This window comes from Diorhabda carinulata, chromosome 4 (genome assembly GCF_026250575.1).
Source record: "Diorhabda carinulata isolate Delta chromosome 4, icDioCari1.1, whole genome shotgun sequence".
Taxonomy (NCBI): Eukaryota; Metazoa; Arthropoda; class Insecta; order Coleoptera; family Chrysomelidae; genus Diorhabda; species Diorhabda carinulata.
The window spans coordinates 23,566,177-23,591,032 of record NC_079463.1 but is presented as its reverse complement, the minus strand read 5'-3'; the positions used below and the strand labels follow the sequence as shown (position 1 = coordinate 23,591,032).

Below are 24,856 nucleotides of genomic sequence, written 5' to 3'. Positions count from 1 at the left end.
TTAGTGTGTTTTTTACTTTGAGAATGAGGTTTTCCCATTTATTTTGAGTAATTTTAGCAAGTTTATTGTAAATGATGAATAATAGTCAAATTTCAAAGGGCTTCTTTGAAAAGCTCCATTCCTTAAGTGCTGTGATATGTTTTGAAATGTCATCTACTTAATTTCTGAATTTCATGAATTTAATTATAGGATTAATATTGAAAAGTGCTTTAATATGGATATCGATTGGGAATTTTTCTTATCAAACTTCTCACAAAGTTTTTGCCAAGCTCTCTGATAGTCTTGAGATTTATCAAATCCAGAGATGACTCGTTTTGCATACACTTCTAGAGCAGCATTTAAAAAGTTATATTTTTGAGTACCATTCAGATAGTTATAAAGACAATGGAATTGCCCAGTGTAGTGAGAATAAAGACATGTATGAATTTAAAAAATAACTGTAAGCAGTTGACAAAGCTACTCAAGATTTTATACGTTGGGAAATTTAGTAGTTTATATAAGGAGAAAACGGTTGCGGCATTAGAAGTAATACAGCAAAAGGTAGCAAATTATCCAGAATACAATTACACTAGGTTAGAAACATTGTGTCAAGTTTTGTCAACATATTGTTTTAAATACAAAAAACTGAATAAACGGATGGCAATAAACGAATCGTCAAGGGTAGTTCGATGGCGACAAGATTATTTGCATGAGATAAAAGACTACCGAAGTTCTAATGGACGAATGGTGTACAAAAAGGGTACAGTACATGCCTGGTACCCTGAATCACAGGCAGGTACATTTTACTCGTCTATTTACGTTTTAGAATCAAATCAAACTTGTCGGCTGGGGTTTAAATACAATAGATTAGAATTTTAAATACCACACTATAAGTAAGAGTAAAATTGAATAAAAATCTAGTTAGTTCTTAAAATAACTAATTTTTCTACGACCGTGCGTTTTAACCCACTTTCCCGTACGCATTTTAGTTTTTTGGGAAAGTAAAATTATGCAAATTTTGACCTTATTAGATAGTTTTTTACTTCTGAGATTATAACTATTGTTACTACAAGCAAATAAATAATCACGAAATAGTCCATCAAATAAAATTTAAACCTTTTCTAGCTTTTTGTAGCAGTTTTAATTTTTTAAAAATATAAAATAATACAGATATTTTTTATTTAACCATGTAATTGTTACTAAAACGTGAAAGTTGTTCAAAACGTCTTGGAAGTGACCGAATAAGTACAATCTTCTTCTTAATCAAACCACATTGAACCGAATCCGATACAATAATATTAATGGATTCATCCGAAGAAGAACTTCCCGAGGCCATTTTGAAAGCTGCAAATGAAACTAATTCCGAGCTGTTACCTGCCAAATGACTTAAAACTGTTGCCGTCACCGCCATCGTCATCTTTATGCGACCTGCAACCGATGCAATCCTCATCGACGTCATCTACCTTCCAGTTGAAACCAAATTATTCCACTGGACCGGCAATTCTTACTAGTCTACAGAATACAACAAATTGTGTTTTCCATATTAATATTTATAATAATTAGTAGTTTTTAGTTACAGTTTTTTATATTGTTATGTTTGTTGGAATAAAATAATTTTTCAAAAATGGGTTGGTATACTTTTTTGTATATACGGTCGTAGAAAAAATAATGTTCCTAACACATGCGTAAAGTGTCTTTCCCGCACTTGACCGCTTACCCGAACTCCGCTCCGCGTCGTTCGGGACAACTGCAGTCGCGTGCGGGAAAGTATCACTTTCCGCACTTGTTAGGAAAATAACTATTTCACAATAAATACAGGCTCAAACGAAAAAATCACTAAAAACAACACAGGAAACAAAGCTGAAATTTAACTTTTAGTCCGGTCACGTTATGTCGATGTCGCTTTTTACGATTAATACTGTTAATTCAAGGAAAACAACAAGTATGTCTTGTAGTTCATCTTGTGAAGAAGACAATCGATCTTATGTTATTATATTTCCATTGTAGTATGTAGATAATACGTGTTCGATATATCGTAGATTGAGTCACGTGATGAAAGAGCTCCACCGTTTCTACTAAATATGGAATGTGAAAGATTTGCAAGAAGTATCTAGTATGAAGCTTAGTATAAAGAAATATATCCAAATATTTTATTATCAATTGAAGTAATAATTGTTACAAGTAGTTATTCATTTCAGTGAAAGCAATTCCTTCCTTAACTTGAAACACTCCAATATAGGAACATAAACATCTTCCGATCCAGGGCCTGATTTCTCTTTTTTTCTGCTTGTCCAGTTCTGGGTTGTAGGTACTTTCGAAGAGATTCTATTTTTGCTTTGACTTTTTTGCTTTGACTTCAGCCAAAATCCTCCAACTCCATTTCATCTGAAAGTTTCTAGAGTGCCGAGTTAGTTTTTGTATAACTGGTTCAACAAACATTCTTTTTCTCTGTGGGCTCCAACAAAAAACATTTAAATCATCGCTCAATTTCTTCGTTGGCATCTCAAAATTTGAATCGCGAAACACAAAACGTAACAAAAGGCACGTGTACTGTCTGGAACTGGAGGTCCAACTGGACTGTAACGCTTCCTGTGATTCACACGATTCCACGAGTCACGCTAGCTTGAATTTTCGGTGGTGAGGGAAACTGGGCTGACCTGAAAGCTACTCATGAGGCAGTCGACTGAAGTGACTTTTTTTCACTGGACGTCAGTGGAGTTCGTACGAGGCCTGCTACTGGCACCAGTGAGTTGGCACCAGTCAACTGGACCATCTACTGGCTTCATGTAAATGCGTCCTAAGAGAAAAATGAAGTATGCCAAATGTCTCAATAGAAACACTGAGAAAAGCACAGTTAATTGAATATTACCCATGTAGAATGCATTCTCCAACAGTTTCTTGCCAAATAGTTTGGAAAATTGGGCGATGTTACTCTTCCAGGAAGTCCCGGATTTCAACGACCAATCCTAACTTGTCACGCGTTCCACAACAAAGTGAAACGGGAGCTGTTTGTCCCGTATTTTACTTTCATTAGTGAAAAAATTGGGAAAATTAAATGAAAAGTTACATAAAATGTTTTAGTAATTGTATTATCCCGCAACAAAGAACATTAATATTGGCGTCACCACCACAGCACGTCATGTCATCCATTTGACCAATCGTTACCCAGTACAGTTCACAGCAGTCGACTTATGCTCTAACCGAGTGATGTTGTTAATTTATATACTGTTTGAGTAGATGTGGAGTGTGTTTTAGAAAGTTTTTTCTTTTATAATTTGAATTTAGGCTATCGATACTGCTGCTATATTCTTCATACATACAATGAATTATGAAAAAAAAGGAAAAGTTGTAGCACTGAAGATATGCCAAAGAAAGAGTTTTGCGTGTGAGTAGCTTCAACCATGTAAGGTAGTGTTTGCAATGCCCCATGCAAATATTGCAATAAAGATTTTTCTATTGCTCATGAAAGCCGTAGCCATGTTCTCAACATTCACAAAGTGGAGATCCCAGAAGAAATATTAATTATATCAATACTAAGCTCCAGATAATACACAAGGTTATTTTTTTAACCTTATGTTTCTTTATTTCTTATCCCGCTCTTACTTTTTGGGAGAGGAAGGTAGATTGTCCCGTATTCAGCACCCAAGAATCTTGAAAAACCTCTTATGAATTATAAATGTTGATGAAATATTTCCAGGATTACAAAAAATATTGTTGTACTAATAGAAATAAGTTTCATTAGAAAATTAATTTTCCTTGTTCAATAAGACGTTCCATTAGTTTTACTTTCGAGTGTACATGTCTTGTACAAACGTCTGAAATATATTCGGAGTGTACCTTACACGGGAACAGAGTATGGAAGGGGTAAATAACATCAGTCAGTATGGAAATCGGTGTGTGTATATGTGCTAGCTGCTGGTCCAAGGATATATATTTGAATAAAGGAGAAATAGTGTTGGATCATTTACTCCAATGGCGTATGTAGAGGATAGCTGGAGATATTTTCCGAATGAATTGTATTAATATATTCAAATAAAAAGATATTTTTTACTGAAAAAGTAAAAAATTGAAAAGTAAATTCCACAAATTTTTTTTCCGCATTTTGAGAAATCAATAAGCCAGCTTAAGATACCTGAAAATATCCGAGCTCTTGCAATCGGCCCACTTTTTGGGGAGTCTAGATGGGGCCGAAAGTCGGAATTTTCGGAGAACCTCAATTGGGGGTGTGTAACTTTTTTACGTTACACCATAGCAGAAAAACGGAAAGTACGTTTTGAAGACAAAAAAATATCCATAATCACATGGATAAAGTTTGGGGGATTCATGGGGGAAAGTTCATGGGAAAAAATTCCGAAGCGCCTTGACATTCGTATATGGTAATATTGAATTCCCCCCACTTTGTGAGGGTGCCAGGAATCGCTAAATATTGAACCTGGAGATGTAATTTTCGGAAGATCTTCCGGATTTTGAGTACTTATAATTGGAATTGACTGGAAGTACTTTAAACACACCCCCCACCCAACTCCCAGCGGCTGCTCCGAATGGCACTGGAAGGCTCGTAGTAGTGTTTTTAGGTATACGAGTATGTTTTATATAGCTACCGAGGTGAGAAAAATATTATAACCTCAAAATTTATCGTCATTTGTGATGATATTTTCTGACATCGTGTGGTCCCAAGAAGTTTTCGTAATTCTTCTAATTCGAATTCTCAAAATTTCGAGGATAATCTTGTAAAGTTGGGGTAACCTCTATAATCCTATATACGTGATTTAATTTTTGGAATCTTGTATATTTTTCGTATTTGACATATTAAGAACGTTATTTTCGATATTAAGGGGGAGGGTAAGCTTCGCTTGGTGGTGGGCATAATATTTTTGTCAAAACAATTCATGCCCTTCATAAAGAAGTATAACTAGGTACGTAACCAAAAATTTCGGTACACCTACTACAAGAAAGGAAATTTTACATTCCAGCCAAATCATTACAAATTTGTTATTGCTAGTGCTTTCATATGTTTGAAGATATCTACATATTATAATTACATAATTTTTTAAGGAGCCCTAACAGCATTATAAGAGGTAACGAGGCGAATAGAGACCTTTTGATAATTCTACTGTCCTAAATCACGTCTACCTCAGCCAAAGTAGTTTGCAGAGATGATAGAAATAATAGTATTCGTCTTGCAAGATAAACTTATATTTCTTTCCATAACAAAAAATCGTTTTCGTATTATTTTTCTCATTTTTTATTATTATTTTCGTGGTAAATATGAAGATTTTGAAATTAATTTATCAATTCTTCAAGTATTATGTCAGTTTGTGTATTATCGACATCTAATAAACATACTGAGATTTGATTTATCTCCCAAATCTTCCATGGTAAATTAAGAGCTGTTATTTTTCTCTGTGTACCTTTTTATTTGTGCTTTCGCTGCATCCATCATCGGAATTCTGGTAAAACTCTTTTTTCATCAGATGATTATAGTTTAGAGCCATTTTTAACATTTTTAACTGTTTGCAAGATATTATACTTCTGCTAACCAAAAAATCATTTTCTGAGAAGCTATAGAATTGCAAATCACTTATTGGTGGAATAGTGATATCTGTGATTGGTCTATATTACGTTTTATATAATTTGGCTTGTTTAATTTCGTTTCTTCTCAAACGTTTTAATATATTTTTGGTAATAACTTATATGAGCATAAACGAATTTGTTTAGAGAAGATATTCTAAACAAAAACAAAATTATGAAAATTCCATTCAGTGTTGGAGCAGATTCTTTTGCCGTTTTTCCCTCTAAACGTTATACAGCTTGTTGAATGTCGCTATAATCTTTCATTGTGAATTTAGCCTAAAATTTATCAAATTCTATAACTCCTTCTCATGATTCGCTTTCATATCTACCTGATACTAATTCTAATTTACACAGTTTCTTCTTTATTCTCGTAGTTTTAGCAGAGCTTCGCAGTACAATTAATGACATCAAAAATAAACATTAAAAATATTTTGGAGTCTACCCGCAGGGCTTACTGCAAGGACTTCTTTAAAAAGATTAAAAATTCTGACTCTTTCTTCCTTATTAATCTTTGGATCTGTTTGCCTAATTCGTAATCACGCTTTTCCAATTTTCCGTTCAGAATTAGTTAAGGGCTCAATATTTTACAATGCAAAAAAATGCACAATCACTTGCTAATTGAAATAAAATCGATATCATCTTTTCCCGCATTTCGCAATAATTTGAGGGCATAATCCTTTTGTATTTGTATCTTTATTTAATTATTTTTATGTTTATATTTTTTAGTTTTCACAAGCTTTCGTCTACAAATTTTTAGACCATAAGGCATTTCTCTCTGTCTCTCTCTCTCTCCTACATTATAGCACTTAAAACATATAGATATAGAAAGAAAACCACATACTCAATTAATATTTCTCATTGTTTTTGTTAAATAAAGAGGAAAAAAAGTTGTCACAAATTGTGGACTCTACATTATAGAAATAAAGAGCAAAAACTTTAAGCAGCTATCGTAGATGCTCCACTAACTATCAAAAGTCGAATATATAGAAAATAATGCAACAGGCACGGTTACGAGATTTCCTATTTCGTAAAGGAAGAAATTGAACGTTTATGAAAATGTTCAATTCCGTTCCTCTAGAAAGCACACTGTGAAATAAGTTATTATGAGGTGAAAAAAGAGATTCTTAGCTGTCACCGTCTATACTGAGATTACGAAATTGAGTCGAGAAGATGAAGGTTTTGAGCTCGTGTGAAGCACTAGTGATTGAAACGAAATTTGGATAATAGTTGACATTATCGATAGAGTGAAGTTTGAACAAAACACAGAATATAATTTTTTTCATGACATTAAATACTATATATTTCATAAGACTAAGGAGAAGTTTCAATTGAAATTTCATTCCCCAATTATCAATGGAGTAGCCGCAAAATGTGAAGTTTCATCCCATCTTATTATTTACAACTCTCAACATATTGAATAACTCTTTTTGATACGGGATACATATTTCGAAAAGTATTCAATACAAAAATGCCTCATATGTGTTAAATTTATATCAAAGAAATTCATTGGTAAATAATCCTTGAAAAGCTGATTCACATTACATAAATTATTACGACCGCATCATTAGAAATATTTTTTCAATTAACCACCTCAATTGATGAAGCGGAATTTTATAAAAAAATCTGTATTCTTTAGATCAACATCTATCGACATTTTGTTTGGCCAGCACTGGTTTTTATATAACCAACGTATTCATATGTATTTGATATTGGGATTCTCTCGCATTGCACAGAATCTTGATCATCAAACAATTTCATCCTCTGGGATATGTTACCACACAAAGTTTAGATAGTATATCATGTGTTTCATCTCTAGGACTTGTTGAACCTCTCAAGTAATTTCATACAGGGTAATTGATATGTAATGGGTAGAATTATAACTACAATTTCATATCCAGTAATGATATTTTCGTTAACTTTAATTGGGGCTCCTTGGTGATGTACAGAATCTATTGAACGGCTACTATTCCAGGAAATTACTTGAAAATTGGGTATGAACTACAAGCTGTGCCATACATTTTCTCGCTTCTTGAAAATAGATCGTATAGATGTAGGAGTTGTACTTAAAACTTCATCTCTAGTGAAAAACTTGATATGGGATTTGATTTCACGAAAAATCTTCATCGATACGATGTTCTAACATTTTGGTAACTTCTATTAGTTTCATCTAAATGTTTGTTTGTTTGTTTGTAACTCTCCTTTTGACTAAGAGCAAGTAGCTCTTTTTAGAAAAAATTCGTTCGACAAAGGATTGGAACCTCCGTGTTGGAAATTAAGCACTCCGACATCCTTACAACTACATTTTTTAGTTTGATGTGCTTTAAAAGCGTGTTTTATCATTTCTTTATAGTATATTCATTTAACCACAGTGACATTATTTTGAGAAGTTACAAAGAGACAGCATTGATGCACGAAGTTGGTCCAACTTGTCATAAATCCAAAAAGAGTATACCTGTGGTGGCATAAATTGTTCTAAGCAAATTGATCTCCAGGAGAGTAGATATAACCTCTAAGCAGTCCAGACTAATATCAGAGTTTTCTTGAAAGTCTAGTCTACACGAATAACTAAAAACAGATAATAGCCACTTTAAGTAATAATTTTGAATTCTATGTTCTTCATTTTAAATGAGCATTGTTCCAATGCAATAAGTTCTCTTTTTTCATGGCAATTTCGAAAGTGCAAAATTTATTGCCGACCCTGTAGTTTTAGTCATGACATACCACAATATAGTGATAATAATAAATCATTCATTCACAAAATATCAATGTTTATAGGAAGATGTATGGAAGGTTTGTGTTAGGTCGATTGACCCATGCTTCACACTAAAATGTTCCCTTGAGGGACAATTTCTTTTATCGTCAAATTATTAAACATAACATCATCTAACTTAACCTGTTGGCAATAGCCGGATAACTTAATTTAATAAAATGAAGAATTACTATTTATATTATGTGATTTAACCCGTAACGCGACACGTGGGTCAGTAAGACCCATACGGGAAAGTTTGTTGTTTGTGTCATCTGTACACTTCTAGCTGCCAAGTAAATTGAATCTAGTATGCTAGTGACAGCCACGGAGAGTATTGAGACTTCAGCCATTACTAATTTTACAGGTAAGGCATTTTTTTTTTAAATTACCGGGTTTGTCAGACCCACGTGTCACAGATGCTATACTTTTTTTGTAGTATGTCTACCTTTTCACATCCCTTGTTATTAAGTTTTCTACCATTAAACTAAATTTGAAACTTCAAAATAATATAATATAGGGTTAATAGAATAGTATTACCTTTGTAGAATCAGGTCAATATTTATCAACAAGTAACTTTTTTCTGTGCAGATGGACAAGCAAATATTTCGGGTTACGGACCCAAAATTTACTTTCGATATACGAAGATTGTTCGCACAGGAAAATCAGAATGAAGAGGATCACTACTCTTGCGACAGTGGAGAAGCTCAGTTAACACGTGAACCTGCTGAGGTTACACTACGAGATTCCTCACGTCCAGGTACGAGTACTCAAACTGATCCAGTTTTTCTCATGATCATCTAATCCATTCATTTTCGGAGTCTGAAGATGACTCAGATTTCTTACCAAATCTTAGTGAGTTAAAAGACGCGAGTGACTCTAGCGATTCTAGCGAATCTGATTCCACTCAACCTCAAGTGGTTCCTCCAGCATGTGGTCCCCCAGAGAAAATATAGAACTCCAAGAATAGAATGAAATGAATTTCTAAAGAACCTAGGAGAGTGGGAAGGCCACCATTTTTTAATATTTTGAAATGTAAGCTACCAGAGGTTACCCAATATGCATCGAGAAAGTTGGGAAATTCTCCATCGATATTTGGTGTCTCTTTATTCGATTCAGACATGATGGAAGATGAGCTTACAAATCTACATCTTCAACAATAAGAAACAAAATTGGTGCAGCAAATATTAGAAATTATTATGATATATCGGAAAATGAACTGCTTACAGTTCTTGGGGTTTTGATGAAATCGAATAAAGAAGGTACAAAATCTTTATATGACACTGGTCACAAAGGGCTATATTTAGAACTGCCATGTCATACAAAATGTTTATGGTAATAAAAAAAAGCGTTGCGCTCCGACGATCTCACCACTAGACCAGCAAGAAACAGTCTGATCCTGTCGCAGCTATTTCTGAAATATTGCATAAATTTATAACAAACAGTCAAGTTGTTTATAACATTAGCGATCGATGTACCATCGATGAAACATTGCTTCCGTTTCGAAGACGTGTTAAATTTCGGGTTTACATGTCCAATAAACGACATAAAGGGTCGGATGGCAAAGATTTAGCTGATAGCGAGAAAAAACTTTTGATACCTACTCATGTTCTGCTGTCTGTCTCAAAACCAATTCTGGGAAGGAACAGAAATCTAACAGCAGACAATTGGTTCAGTTTGATACAGGCAGTAGTTGAGCTAAGGAAAAGGGGAATAACATACGTGGGTACAATGAAAAAATAAGTGCAAGTTGCCCCCCGAATTCACCCAAACAAAAGGAAGACCACTGATTGATGTTTCATATGGTTTTTCTCTCTGGAAAGTAAAAGGTAAAACTAAAAAAAAAAAATGTGAAACAGGAAAGTCGGAAATAAATGTATTTTACAACGAAACAAAAGGAGGAGTTGCTGCCCTGGATTTCAAGTGCAGTATGTATTCCAACCCAGCGCAGAGACCAAAGATGTCCCCTTTCTGTATCCAGTGTTATATGGCGATTATCAATGCTTTTATTGTACATAAATGTTTTACTGAGAGCAAATTGGAACCAAGGTTCAACTTTATAGGAAAGTTTACACGTCAGTTAGTTGGACCGCACTTGAGAGACAGACTCGAAAATAAATTTATAAATAAAGATGTAAAGGGGTGGATGCGAAAAGTATTAGGCTTAGGTGAGGGTATCGTACCAGTTGGAACCTTTTGTGGAAGGTGCACTAAAAATATAAACAATTAAAAACATTGTTATTGTAAAATATTTAAAATTATAGGAATATAAGAAAACAGAGTAATGAGTTGTATATTAAGACCTTCAATGCCAAATACCTTGTTTAAATGTTTCTAATTATGTCTAAAACTAATAAAGAATTAACAGATGGACAATCTTTGTTATTATGAAAGATTTAAATATCATCTTTTGATTGAGAATCACTTTCAAATTGATTAACAAAAAAGTTATCGATTTAATCAGTATTAGCAAAAGTAGTAGCTGTCACAAAATTTTTTATTCGTGAAATTATCAAATGATATACAATTCTGATATCTTAGAAACGTTCATAGGTGTTTAATTTTTTGTCAGTCAGTATATAAAATTGACAAGTTACTTTATTCACAAATTATCTTTAACGAAATACCTTAAAGAAACGAGATGAAAATATTGGAAACTTCGACAACATAACTACTCGTGTAGCTTTATATATTATATACAGGGTGTTCCAAAATTATCTTCACAACTTCAAAAATTCACAACTTCGAATATATACAAGTTTTTTTTTAATAGGCTGAACAGTTATAGTAAAGATGTGGACACCACAACAGAAAGCTCATGGTTCATAGAGGCGAAATCAGATACACAGGATCAACGGAACTTCAGGAAAAAATTCCAAAGAAACTCACCATCCAGACCCTCCATCCGTGCCGGACGACCAAGCGCAAGTCCAGAAAACGTGGAACCAATACGGCAAACATTCCAGCACAATCCGAAAACTTCAATTCGTCAGGTTTCAAGGCAGCTCCAAATGCCTACAGCTACAATCCACAGGATATTTCATAAATCTACAGGATTCTTCATAAACAGTTGCTGCAGGCACTGTTACCAACAGGTCGACCAAAACATGTGGAATTTGCAGTAGACAGATATAACGTATTGAGAATCATGAAGATTTCTTGAAAAAGATGTGTTTCGGTAATGAGGCCACGTTCCATGTGTCTTCCATGGCCACCAAGGTCTCCGGACCTAACACCCCTCGATTTCTTCTTGTGGGATTATTTGAAGGACATTTTTTACAGGACACCGGTTAATGACATTGATGACTTAAAACGCCGCATTAGTAGTATACTAAAAAAACTTAGTTGCAGTAATACTTGCAATAGACAGAATATAAATATCTTGTTTATTTTTATGAATTTATAATTCATGAAGTTATAAAGATAATTTTGGAATACCCTGTATTTACCCGGTACGGTAACTAAGAAAAGTTGAAGTGAGTCCCTAAGGAGATAATTGAGAGTGTGATAATCTGTGTTTCCAGCGTTGCTAGTAGGGCACAGGTTGAGTGAACGAGATGAGCGTTAAAGTTAAGTGTAATAAGTAGTTTGTACAACTAACTAGAGAGGCTATTACTTAGTTGGTAATAACGCCGTAATGTTAGTGTTCTTGTACAATAACGTCGATCACCACCCTTCGTTCGACCGTTTAATACCAAAAGGATATGATCGTGGTCTATATATGTGAGGTGAAGCGATTATTTATCTTTAAATAACGAAAAACATTTTATAATAATTGATAAACTATTTTTAAATTATTGGATGGATTAAGACAACTAATATTAGGTAATTAAAGTTCAAAGTTGCTTACAACTAACTTTGATGTGGTTTGACATTCAGTTTTACACCAAAAAGATACCGTTTTCGGCATACTTTGATTTGAAAATTATAAAGAATATCAAAATGAAGACTAATGAGATATAATTAAATTTAATTAAAGTAAGTGGCCAAAACGTCCTTCGTTTTCACGAATATACAAAACCATCCTATCCTAATGGATCCAATAATATTATAAACGGTTGGAGATCATCTATGAGGTCACTAAAGTGATGTCAAATCCTATCTTTCAGTTCTTGGTGAAATACCTCTATAGTATGGGTTTTCTAATAGGGACTTGACAATTTTGAATTTGGTTTGTGATCATACCTTTTCACTTAACATCGAACTGTCACTGTCAGATTATTAAGTAGACATGACCTTTTCATTATGGTGAAGTACACGAACAAACAACGTCTGCAAATCTCAAAAATTTACTACAGAGATTCGGAGTAGGTGGCCGCTACTTTAAGAGCGTTAACTCCGATTTTCCCTCTCTCTTGAGATATGACCAAACTGAGCCGAAGAGGCCAATTAATTGAAGCTTCTGCATATGTACCAATCCATCGTTTCGAAAAATGTTCGAATGATTCAAATCCTCTTATACCTTGAATTAGTGATGTGTATAAAATCCAGGTATATATCATCATTAAAATTTCGAGATAAAAAGTGATACCACATTAATTCGTTACCTGATGTTGTTGCAAACATTAACTTCTATCAGTGCTGGTAATGACTTGTGAACTCACATCAATAGTGTACCTTATGGGAGCTAAACATACTTTGTCGTCTAAGGGTGAAGGTTTCGTCTTCCACTTTGAAGTAATTTTTAAGAGATAGGAATTATTGTGATACATATTCATTGATCTTAATTTTCCTATTCTATGCAATGAATCTAATCTTTTTAGGAGAGGGACTGTTCTTACGCTATATAATATAGGCAAACTGGAACATACAGGGGAAAAAATAACCGAACCAACGTAAGAACCCATCTCACCTTGTTATACTATACCCTATGTAGAATAATTCCATCTGGAATCATTGAATAACACGGACATGACTTCCATCACTTAGAAGTTTCAGGGTTTATCATTTTAATTTGAAGTCTGTACTCGATTAAAATATCTTATAAAGAACAAATTTATGATTTTTCGACATGATATGAAAGTTACTATACATTAAAAATTCCACTTTGATATGGCACAGCATTCTGGAAGATTATGTAAGATTGTGAATAATATAAAAAATTTGGAGACTAATTATGGCTATAATCCCTCAAATCTTCAAATTTTTATGTCAAAGGACGAAATAAGCACTGGGCTTTATCACTCTAATTAATCACCCAATATTGAATTGAAAATCTAATACATCAATAATTCTATTAACCGATAACTAGTATGGATACAATATATAATTATTCCATTTGAAAATAAAAAAATACGTCATAACTTATTTATAATAATTTGTTAAATAGTAACTTGCACGATATCAGACATGGAAATGATACATTTTTTAAAGTAATCAAAGCCTTAACATGTCATTAATAGCATCAATTTTTGATAAGTGATTTGTATCTGAAAAAGGGGTTGCAACTGTGTAATTAAGTAAGGACACAAGGGGAGATGGTGTACATTTTGTGCGTGGTATATCATAATTTGTTATACTGGGAAAAAAACTGATTGTTATACGAGGTTTGGTTATTAAATAACGAGACCTAGAGGCAATATTGATCGTTTTTTCAACATTAACGGTATTAATGGGTCAGACTGTCAACCAGACTTACTATTTGTCAGTTTTGGCAACACTACGAAAACGAATTCGTAAAAAGCGTTCCGATTATGCACCAAGATAACGCACCTGCTCATAATGCGCTATCTGTGAAGCAGTATTTGGATAATAAGCGCACTCCAGTGCTCGAAAACTCGCCATACTCACCATATTTGGCACTGTGCGATTTTTTTTGTTTCCGAAGATAAAATCTGCTTTGAGTGGAACCAAATGTGGGTCGATGGAAAAGGTAAAGCAAACAACGTCAGAGCTCTTCACCAAAGAAGAATTCCAGCACTGCTTCAATCAATAGAAAAAACGTATGGAAAGGTGTGGGGTGAGGGGAGGAGAGTATATTGAAGGGGAGCATTCTAATGTAGAATAATTTCATAATAAAACCCTTTTTCGTAACCAGTCTCATTATTCAATAGCCAGACCTCGTATATCATTAATTTTGAAAAATTTCTCTGTAAGCTTTTTGAAGTCAGGTTAATAGATAACGATGATGATAACAAAATATCCCAAAATCTTACTAACCCTTCTCGAAGCTACCATTTCTGGTAATTTTTGAAAATTCCATAGCTAAAATTCAATAAGTCAAGTTTATTCAACGCCCTTTAGCTTGAATACGGGTGACGCTACGAATATTTTTCAGTTTTCTATCTATCCTAAAAACGGGATCACCTTTTTTTTAAACACTCTGTATATGTCATTGAAAAAATATAGACTACAGTACAGCAGTTTTCTTAACGTTTCGCTAAAAGTTTTAAAAAGTAAAGTCCTAACTAGAATATGAAACTTTAAATATTTATATTCGACCCAAGTTCTATTAACGATATAATGAAAAACACTTTTGTCAGGAATAAAATTTAAAACTTCACACACTCGAATCGCTTCTATCAGATTGATCGGATCGATAGATGCATGGTTAATCCGATCACGGCAATGAAAATTCTTCACGCATTAATGAATTAACTGTGTTCATCGTTATCCCTATATAACAAAAGGAACGAAAGGCTGCAATGCCAATTTACTTATCTGTGCATGTTTTGTGGCAGCGGTGACCGCAATGGGAATTTTAATATGGGATTTATATATAAAATTGCATGATAAAGGAGTCAAAGCTTATCGTACTATATGATAGAGCAACGATTCTCGAACCCTAAAAGAGAACAAGATCCTGTAAAATAATTTATTGCCGATACTACAATAACCTTATCACCAAGATGAAGGCTTCTTTTTCTGTTGTTTCTGTTAGTAATTAGTTGTTGAATCTAAATTATAGACTACCACCAAAAACCACTTTTCACTTTCCCGGTCAGATCAATTTTGAAACAATTGTTAATTATAGAATATTTTCAAACTCAAATGCTTGAATTCCCCGATGTGATTAAATGGATAATGACCAATCGTTATAAATAAAAAGCTGAAGACATTCAGATAAGGTGGTGGTTCTCCTAACGAACCATACTTTTTACTTAAAAAACGGTCTGTTGAAAGTTTGTACTCGACTAGTAAGTAGTTTGAAGTGGGTTCAAGTACTATAATATTATATTCAACTCAAAAATTTCTCATTATAAGAGTAAGAGCCTCTTACTTTCAAGCAAATATCAATAACTCATCGAATAAGGGGGGAGGAGATATTTACTCAAAAATTAAAACAAACATTAATTTTTCGACACAAAAGATACTCAAATTCATAGAATGTTATCTTGTTAGAAATAATAATTTCTTAAATATGTGACCGGACACCAAGCCCTTGATAACGCACTTTCTTAGGTACTTTCTAATCAAGCTTTCATGCAAAATGCATAAGTAACGCCATCTATCACAATTGTCTTGAAAATAGGAAAATTACATTCTTTTCACTAAAAAAATTATCATTTTGTTATTATTTTTAAATAAAAATTCACGTTCTAATAAAATGCTTAATAATTATTAGCCACATAAATTTAGTAGGAACTTTTAATTGTCAAATAAATGTTACTTCATACTACAAAGTAACTAATTTGTCACTTCATTATGTACTCAACAAATAATCTGGTGTTGGTAACACTATTGAACAAGGAAAGAAATAAGCGATTCTTCTATGGACGATTTCCTATGATCTGTGTTTTTGACAATGATCTATGCTTAACACGTAAACTGCCATGGGATCCACCTTATCCCCCATTTTGCTAACAAAATTAAATTCAATACGGCCATGGGGGATCGATGTTATCCGACATATCAAAAAATACTTCTGGTCGCGCCGAATAGCATTGATGCGACTTCAGTGCAAGTGATTTGGGATGTTATTGAGTATATTTTGGACAATATGAGGGTATACTTGGTTTTGGAATTAGATGTTGTCACATATTTTTAAATGGAAAAATAATAGATCCATAATTAATTTTTGAAAGCACAATTATTTGGAATGAATGCAACATGAAAATCAAAGGAACATTTGGAACACAAGTTTTTTTGGCATATATTACAGCGAAATTTAGTAATTAAGCTGGAATTTCTGAAACCGTTGGCGATATTCACACTTAACAGACTGTTTAAACCACCACTACATCAACACTAACAATTACACTGTCCGACGTGCGTTTCAATAACCAAGTTATCGTCTTCAGAGACTAAAGATAAACAGTTTACCTTCAGCCTCTGAAGACGATAACTTGGTTATCGAAACGCACGTCGGACAGTGTAATTGTTAGTGTTGGTGTAGTGGTGGTATAAACAGTATATTCAGTATATTCAGAAATTTAGTGATTGGTGTTCTATTTTTTGCGACTTGACGACCAGATGCTACTGAAATTTCAGCATAACATCCGCTAGATGATTTTTTCTTCTCGCAGTCTTCCAGGATGTGACCAGGCACGTGATCTTTTTCATACTGGGGGATTTCTTCACATTCGATAAGACCCTTGATAACATATTCTCGAAATTTGGTAATGGACATTTTGTTTTGAGTAACTTGCTGATATGAGACGAAGACATTAACTAATGCCGATCCAACAATCGACTATATTTAATATAGTTAATTTTCGGTACGCGGCACAATGATGAATTGTAGAATTTTTTTTTTGGTCGGACAAATCAATATAAGTCTTATGTTTATTGTACTCAATAACACTTTTTGGTTTTGGTGTTTCTCCTGATATTTTCTTCAAGGCAATCATCTCGGGAACAAGTTTTGTATTTTGCAATGCGTTCTTCTCGTTTTACATTTTTCTAGGTAACAATTTTTGAGTTGTTCTTTCTGTTACCTCTTACAGTACACAATAAGTAGGTTTTTGTTTGGAGTAATGCCTTGGCTAATTCTACTTATGTATAGTAATTATCACCTTGATTTAGTAAGTTCAAGATTAATTTCAAGATGACGTTAGAAGACACAGTTTGTTCTTGATTTGGATTTCTTTCTTCCGCAGTAAATGGAAAGATCATAAAAGAAGCCATTTTTCAAACATAGCCAAATTTACGGCGCTTGTTGGAAATATATTGCTTGAAATTGAACCTGTCTTGAAAGCCAATAAGGTTTCTTCTGTACATATAAATTCGCCTGGAATAATTGGGGTTAGAAAGCATTCTAGAAGCTTTGTCATGAGTGGTGTTATTTTGTACAATCTGTCACCTTTAGGAACATTTTGGTTATTTGTAAAATGCCATGTCTTCAATAACAGCTGAAAGCAATTTCTTCGCATGATAGTTGTTAGGTAATTAGTTTAAATCTTCTTAGTCGACCAATAAGAGATTATAGAAGGTATTTGTACCAAACCCATTAGAAGAATACACCCATTTCCTCACGACTGGTTTTCTTCCACTAATGAATACGAGCTCTGATTTTGCCGCTTGAAGAAGCTTTTGTTGTTCAGGATATAAATTAGTGTGTTCCACAAAGAAATCAAATATCAAACTTTTTACGGTCTAAAAGTTTTCTCCTGTAACAGGAGACCAAATAATATTTGTCGGAACTTATCCTTCGTCTGCGTTTTCTTCAGTGTAGTTAAAATTTTTTCTTATAACTTTTTCTATATTATCATCTACATTGTCAGTGTCAGTTGGCTGTGGGAGTGATTGAGAATTAGAAACGGGACTGGATACTTCTGGAAAAACTACACGCTTTGCTGAAGTACTTGGAACACTCACTGTTTGAACTGCAACTTTCGGTGAAACGAAAAATCCAATTTTTTCGTTAGGCTTTCGGGATCCTCTGCTGAACTAGATAATTCACTATCCGATGGTTTATATTCACTTACATCGGGCGAAAAATCGTCTTCACTAGCTGACAAAACATCTTCCCATAATTTTTTGATCTTCTTCTGCTCTTTCCATTCTGAACACAATACAGAATCCAAATCACGTCAATATAGAGAATCAGTACAAATCCTAAGCTGCAATCACTGGCAAGAAAGGTAAACGACGTGAACTTCTCCAAGTCATAACAAATACTAAGCGGCAAAGGCGCCGAACAACACTAAAAGAATGCGCTTCGGTTGGCTTTTGCCCCCAACGGCTTATAAAACATATCAGTCGCTTGAGGTGTTAATTATATTTGCACGTGTTTTGTTAAGGTTAATGTTGAAGTAGTCGATAGTTGTGATGGTCTGAGAATTTTAGTTTAGAAAAAATTTCATCATCGGACCAAATATTGTAATGATCAATTTTATGACGAACGGAATAAGCTGGTTCTTCTGGAATTTGCTGTATTTCCTCATCAAACAAATCTTCTTGGAAAGCATCCATATTAAATATTTAATTATTTGTATGACGAGTATTTTCAAAACAAACAAAAATAAACAAACAAACCACTTTTGATGTATAATAGTTTCTACTAAACTCTTTAATTGACAGTTGTAATTATCTAATATGTTATTTGGCAAATAACTCGGTTTATTCGGAGGTTTGATTTATGAGAAGGTGAAGAAACCGAATTTTTGTTTATTCGGTAAATAAAAGCTAGTAGAGACTTTATAAGGAAGTGAAGAAAACCCGCCAAGAAAACTAAACATGTTTCGGATATCTAAAAATGAACTTTATAAAACAAATTCAATGAGATTCTGTACTAAAGGGAAATGATATTTTTATCATTACCCAAATTAATTATTCCCCTCATCTGAAAAGTTTTTACCAGCGACTCTGAATGCACTTATCATCGTTTACATCGATTTTGATCACGATATGCCAATGCCTCGTTTGATCGAAGAAAAGAGTCTCATTGTTGGGAGATTGTGCGCGTTTAATATCGTAGTATGCCTGTCCTGCCATGGCTAATCTCGATATATCTTCGAAAATAAATCACAGACAAATAAACAATGGTGGAAAACGGACAACTGCCGCACGTGTGACTTTACTATCACATATTATTGACATGTGACTGTCGCATTTGCCAGCTATTAACCTGTTGCGCTTGAATGAGTGACTTATACAAGGACTATGCAAAATATATATTATGCTGTTGAGCACCGTAATTTATTTTAGAGTTTATATCTATTCGAAGTGGAGAGTTCGTAAACAATAGAAAGTAGGGGAAATAAGATTTTGAAAAAAAAAATGTATCCTGCTCCAGATGTAATGTTTATAGAACGTTATAAAGATATCCGAACAACACCATTTCCAACAATATGTAACATGTAGTCCAATGAACATGACAGGAATCAGAATATCTCGGCAGGACCTATTTTATGCAAAGAAAATCTCATTTTTCCAGGAAAATATCAATGGAACCCCAAAGATCATAATTATAATATATATTCTCTCTCAGTACTGTAATAAGAAGATATAAGAATGAGTTGTTAATTATAAACTTCCATTTTATTCGGTTTATTATGATTTATCGTATCAAATTTACTATAAACAGGGTGAGTCACATAAAGTTTCGAGTGGGAAAACATTATTGTTTTTTTTTTCTTATTGCAATATGAGTATCAATTAAGGCATCGATCTAAAATCATTTCCAGTCTTTTAGAATGTCCATAAAATAATTCAATAATTTCAACATAACATTTCTTACATGAAACGACTTGTCTTTGATCACATCTTTCAATTTTAGTAGTGAAATTAGTTCAAGTTTGAGCAGAGTTTTATGTACATACGTTTTGCTGTTCTTGAAGTATTTTATTTTTTGCGTTCCCTATATCTATTTCTAACCGTTGTGAAGCTATAAATGTAAAGTACTTTTCTAATTAGTTATGTTTCAATTCCGATTATAAGGTATACTTGATTCGATTTTATCATTCATGATAATAATTATCTATGACAATAATTGTTATATAAAACGAAATGTATTTCAATTCTTTGATAAATAACAAAGGTCAAATGTTTACCTTCAGTCTCTGAAGACGATAAATTGGTTATCGAAACGCACATCAAACAGTGTAATTGTTAGTGTTGGTGTGAACAGTGTATTCAGAACAGCTATCATGCAGAAGAAATAAACAAATCAAATGAGGTGAATCATATTTTAGACATTAATCTAACTGGCACCGATATTTTCGATTCGCATTTAGAAAAGATTCTTCAAAATGATTAATTAATGAAGTTTCAAGTGCAAATTCAATTAAAATATGGGTTAAAGGTTTTGAAGAAACCAGTTTCATGTTTAAACCACCAGCAAAAAGACCACAGACAATATTGATAGGATGAAGGAGTCAGTATGAGAAAATCCGCATGTGTCCAATCGGAAGCGAAGTTTTCAGCGAATTTTGAAGCTGGATCTTGAACTGCATACTCATAAGTTCCAGATAACACAGGAATTAAAAGATATCGACTTTGGAGCAAGGTTGGCATTGGCCGAAGAAATGCTTAGTCGATTTTCCACTTTTGACAACTTCCTGTTTTCAGATAAGGCTCATTTTCATTTAAATGTGTTCGTAAACCGACAAAATTGTCGTTATTGGACTGAAATAATCTAAAAATGAAACATCAAAATCACTACATAGTCCGAAAGTAACGGTATGGTCAGCAATCTCAAGCAAAGGAATTATTGGCCCTTTCTTCTTTGAAGATTCACGAGGACGAAACTTCACCTTTAACACCGACCGCTATGTTGCGATGTTAGAGAGATATTTGACTCCAGAACTTGCGATATCAAGAATAGTGAATACGAAATCTTGGTGCCAAAAAGACGGAGCGACCTGTCATACATCAAATGACTCTATGGCGACTGTGAGACTAATTTTCAAAAGAGGTGATATCGCTTGGCTCCCACGTAGTCCTGACTTGATACCTCAAAAATAAAGTCTACATGAACAATCCGAGGGACATCAGTCAGCTTAAGGAAAATATCCACAAGAAAATGACAGCAATCGCCCCAGATTTTATTGACAAGAGTTTTCACAAATTTGCATTTAGAGGAGTGCCGTCTTCTTCAAGCGTTCATAAAATATAAGTTGAAAATATAAGTTGCTGATCCACAATTCAACAAATATTTTATTAAACTGAAGATCTTGCTGAATTTCATATTATTTAGTTTATAGTTGCATTTATTTTTGTATATAGTGTCGTTTTGCTGTTCAAATGAAGTATCTTTTTAAAAAGTGATTTTTGTGTCAGTAACTTTTGATTGGCGCAGTCAGGAGGCTAGTGGCCCTTAGTTATTTAACGTTTGTCCATTACAGAGAATTTTTGAGAAACAAAGTTTATGCAAAAATGTTGAGAAGAAACAATAAGTAAGTGAAAATCAAATTTAATTTCTTAGAAAAAGTATTCATAAGTTACGAACAAAAAAAGAGGCCTTTGAAAAACTTTGGTGTTAATTTAAAATATTAGAATATAATAAAATAAAACAACCTTTGGAAAATCGACTGAAGTTCATCCAGAAAGTTTAAAACGAAGAGAAGATTGATGATAGTAGTTATCCGGAATGCACTTTAGCATCATTGTTAGCCTGTAAGCAATCATAATTTTCCATATATCTTTTTTTTTTACCTATATGATCGATACACCTCACGCACATACTCCTCAAACTCTTCAATCAATATTAAGACCAGGGAAAGGAAAATCGCTGGCGCGGATGGGGAGAATTAACTCTAGCGTACTCTATCGGTTCATTAGCACACACCGGTTTTATGGGCAACTTAATAGGAAATTTGAAAATATGTGAAAAAAATTCCAGCCCCTGAAATTTAGAACAAGTTGGCACAGGTTTGGAATTAATATATAATATAATAAATATCTAGAAACCCCAAGAATTATCAGAATCACATATTACTGCTATTGATGTCTTATTAGGTTTCAGAAACAACAGATCTGCTATAGATGCTGTATTTATAATGCACCAAATAACTGAAAAAGTCATAAAGTTTAATAAGGCAGCCTTTATGTACTTCATTGATCTCACCCAAGCGTTTGATAGGATACGCTTAACTGATGTTATAACTCTACTAAAAAAAAAAGGAACGTTCACCCCAATATAATAAGAGTTATCGAAAAACTTAACACCGATAATTATACCTTTGTGAGAACGGCAAACAAATTAGGCAATAAAATACCTGTGGCAACTGGTAGCAGACAAGGGGAGAGCCTAGCCCAATCCTGTTCAATATTATAATGGACGAAATCATCAACGAAGTAAAGCAAGCCGGAAGAGGATACCGAATGGGAGGCAAAGAGATAAAAATAATATGCTATGCTGATGATGCAGTAATTATCTCGGAAGACGAAGATAACCTACAGAAGCTCCTATATAAATTCCAACAAATAGCGAACACGTACAACATGCAAATATCCATAAAAAAACAAAATCTCTGATAATATCTAAAGAACAGAGAAGATGTAAACTAGCGATCTACGATCAGAGTGTAGAACAAGGATGTCCTTCAAATATCTAGAGACAAACATAACAAGCGATAGAAATCTAAAGAAAGAAGTAAAAGCACAAACAACGATATTAATTAATAATTAATATCAGGATACCTTAGAAATTTAATTTGGCCAAATAAATACATGAGCACAAAATGTAAAATTAGAATATATAAAACTTACGTAAGGCCGGTCATGACATATGCAATAGAAACTAAAGCGGAGAACACAACCACTAAACGGCTCCTAAGAACAACAGAAATGCGGACTCTGAGATAAATAACATGACGTACGTTACTCGATCGGAAGAAAAATGAAGAAATAAGGGACATGTGCGATATTCAGGATGTAGTAAGATGGGCAAGGAGCCGCAAAAGATAATGGAGAGACCATGTTGACAGAATGTCAAATGAACGGTTAGCAAAAATTGCAAAGGAAAAGAAACCAGACACAACAGTGGACGATCACCTATAAGGTGGTATGAAAGATGGTTCTCAGCATCCCAACTACTCCTGCCAAACCCTTGATGAAAATACAGCACCTAGTCCTAACGTAAGAAGAGGAAAATGTCTTATTAGAGCTAATTCAAACTATAACCTAATCCGAGCTAGACCTTCCCAATACCGAGCTCTTTGCTATATATGAAATGAAAATTTGAAAATGGTTATTTGGAATATATTCTCAGAATATACTTTTAATGAATGATTAACATCATCATCAACAATAACAATTGAATTTTCCAAATCACTAGTTTGCGTAACCAGCAACTTGATACTCTTAATAGTTTAAATACTTGTACTTAACATTTAATCCACACTCCTAAGACTCATTTTAGGATTTACCCAATTCTTAATAATGATCTAACCACCTGCAAAGTTCAAATATAATTATAAACGGGATACGGTACACTGAGAAAACTGTTAAGTAAGAAATTACAGTATCGCAAGTAGTTCCAATCAAGCTGCATCCGAAGCACGAAATTATATTAAAAAACTCCAAAATCTAGAAATTCATGGCTAATTTCAACCACTTTTAAAATAACAGTATACACTGTGAAGTATAATTACCAAGATATAGTCTAAATCGAGACGTCAAGGACGAAGTCTACAGCAAAATAGAAGATTAAAATTTCATGAGGTCGCAAGTTGATATTTTTGACTTTTTCCAGAGTTAACATCTCACTATTATCACAATAATTATAATTAATATTATTAGAAACTATAGTTAAAACTAAGTAAGTAGACTGATTCCTAATGTTACTTGTCATTGACATTACTCACTGATATTTTGCAAATAATCAATATTAATATTAATTATATTAATATTAATTATAATTATTTCTGTAATTTTCTAAATAAACATTCATATTTGATATTTGTATATTGTGGAAAATGATAACTATCTTTTTCTACAAATACCAGTCACTGACCTTCAACATTTAAAAACAAATATTAACAGTTTTCTAAAATAGTAAATACTTCAAAGAAGGGACGTTCCTAAGACATGCCCGATCCATTCTCTTTTCATAGTATATCCCCGAAGTAGAAAAAATATTTTAATCATAGTAACTTTGATGAACAATTGAAAATAAGTTATACGTTGTTGAGTATCGAGATAGCCCGTGGCAAAGCCACCTACAACAAACATTGTTAATGTGTTTCAGGCGTTTGTTTGACAAAAGGCAGGCGAGGCAAAAACACAAAGCGCTCGTGATTTTATTCACGCGTACAACACACGTATGGGGGGATTTTTTCATTGGTATATCGTAATAGTTCAAATTCACAGTGAAGAGGAAAATAATTAGCAATTCTATCAAAATGATTAAGTCCAGCCGCGTACAAGAATCAACCATATTAACTTTAACTGTTTCTGTGTGTAAAATGTTGGTGTATTTTTCATGTTAACAACAATATATGCTTTTAAGTAATTTATTTCTTGAAACGTAAGAATTTTACTACCTGAGTGCTCCACATACATTTGAGGGTACTAATATCAAAAGCGGCAGACTCCATTTTTTTTGGAAAACGAGTTCTATACGTCATAATTCTCATACTTGCATGCTTTATCGAATGATTACACAGTTCAGTATCATTGGAAAGCATCGTTTGAATTCTATTACGAAACATTTTTCGAAGACCGGAGAAACAC

At 33.5% G+C, this 24,856-nt stretch overlaps 1 protein-coding gene and 1 long non-coding RNA gene across 3 annotated transcripts in view; both read right to left on the bottom strand.

The window, feature by feature from the left end:
• The window catches only part of LOC130892635 (protein argonaute-2-like), a 310,219-nt gene that overhangs the window by 100,200 nt on the left and 185,163 nt on the right, over positions 1-24,856 (bottom strand). The gene's annotated exons all lie outside the window — the stretch shown is intronic.
• The window catches only part of LOC130892637 (uncharacterized), a 77,738-nt gene that overhangs the window by 20,298 nt on the left and 32,584 nt on the right, over positions 1-24,856 (bottom strand). Inside the window, exon 2 of the long non-coding RNA XR_009059070.1 lies at positions 1-24,856. This exon is cut by the window's left edge and continues 20,298 nt beyond it. This is a non-coding gene — a long non-coding RNA (uncharacterized LOC130892637).